This window comes from Colletes gigas, unplaced genomic scaffold (assembly GCF_013123115.1).
Source record: "Colletes gigas isolate AHSC1104 unplaced genomic scaffold, ASM1312311v1 Colletes_gigas_Sc00010, whole genome shotgun sequence".
Taxonomy (NCBI): domain Eukaryota; kingdom Metazoa; phylum Arthropoda; class Insecta; order Hymenoptera; family Colletidae; genus Colletes; species Colletes gigas.
In genome coordinates this window covers 7822869-7824218 of record NW_025106639.1, presented here as the reverse complement: position 1 = coordinate 7824218, position 1350 = coordinate 7822869, and positions in this window count along the sequence as shown.

Sequence of the window (1350 nt, the reverse complement as noted above, 5' to 3'; positions counted from 1 at the left end):
GTCCGTCTTAGATGCAACGGTATTGATCATTGATTATTTATGTATTAATAAACTGCCCGTTAACCGGGGAATCGTCGAATGATTAATAGCACGTCTGAGGCAGATATGTCCAGAGTTCGATTAGCATACACGAGTCGAAACGTGACTATATTGATACAGACAAAAGAAGTAAACGCGTGCTAGGCAACACAAATACTTTAAACCGTAAAAATTGTTATCATTGCCCCACTGCATAGGTCTAGGTTATTACAAATGTTCGTAGAGTTTCAATACTTACGAGGGGTAGAAATAGCAAAGTGAACGGTCCCGCGGAAGAGAAATTCGCCCGTGGAGTGTGTTGAGGGCTGTTTACATCTAGCTGGGCGGAATTAAATTGAGTCCAGGGGCTGGGAGCGTGCACTTCCGCCGTCAAAGGGCATGAATTATTCCCAGTCGACAGTTCGCGTAGATTCCGCGCGGCGGATGAACGATAAAAGGCCGACGCGCCGTTTTATCGGCCCCGGGAACTAATCGGATTTACAAGGCGCTAATGACGACCCGCGTCCCCCTTAATTATCGCCTTTCACCGTCGAACGGCTGCGTGTCCCGAACAATTAAGATCCCTCGACCTTCTTCGACGCGTTACAGCCCGCGGGGGCAACTCGACGGAATAATTTTCGCGTGAACCAAACCCCCACCCCCGTCCAACCCCGATTTTCCTCACGACGGTAATAAATCAACTTTCCTCCGCGCTCGGGAACTTCTTTATACTGCGTTCTCTTTATTCGCCTCGGCTCGATGGAAACATCCACCGGCCTTTGTCAACCCCCTTTCAACGCCGCCCCGTTCTCCATATTTACTCAACGCGACGAACGTTCCCTCAAAAAGCTGACACGCCTAACTTTGCAAACTCTAGCCGGTTACGTTCGTCGAACTTGGCCCTCGCTTTGTCTCTGACGCGTGCCAATCATCCCCTCAGACTCTTTCCAACCCCCCGAGACGAGCAAATACGCTTCGACTGCCAGGACTTTTCGCTGAAACGATCGTTTCTCCAAAGTAAAAAAAAATTGCAACGACCAACGTAAACGTACGGATTTTTTATTAAAACGATTAATCGAGGGCGTCTTTCAATATCGTTCCCGGGGTGTCGGGGGGGGGGTGCGCGGGGTCTCGTGACGAACGTTAAAAGGCCGCGCGAATAGAAATAAATTCCTAGGGGCGAATAAACATCGCGCGCAGCGCGAAAATATGGGGACAGAACGGGACAGATGGATGGAAACGGGAACAGGTCGGCGACGGGAGCGGGCCTCTGTTTCGCAATATTTCGGCGACGGGTGTGGCGCATCGAAAACTCTCCTCTCTTTTTTTGTG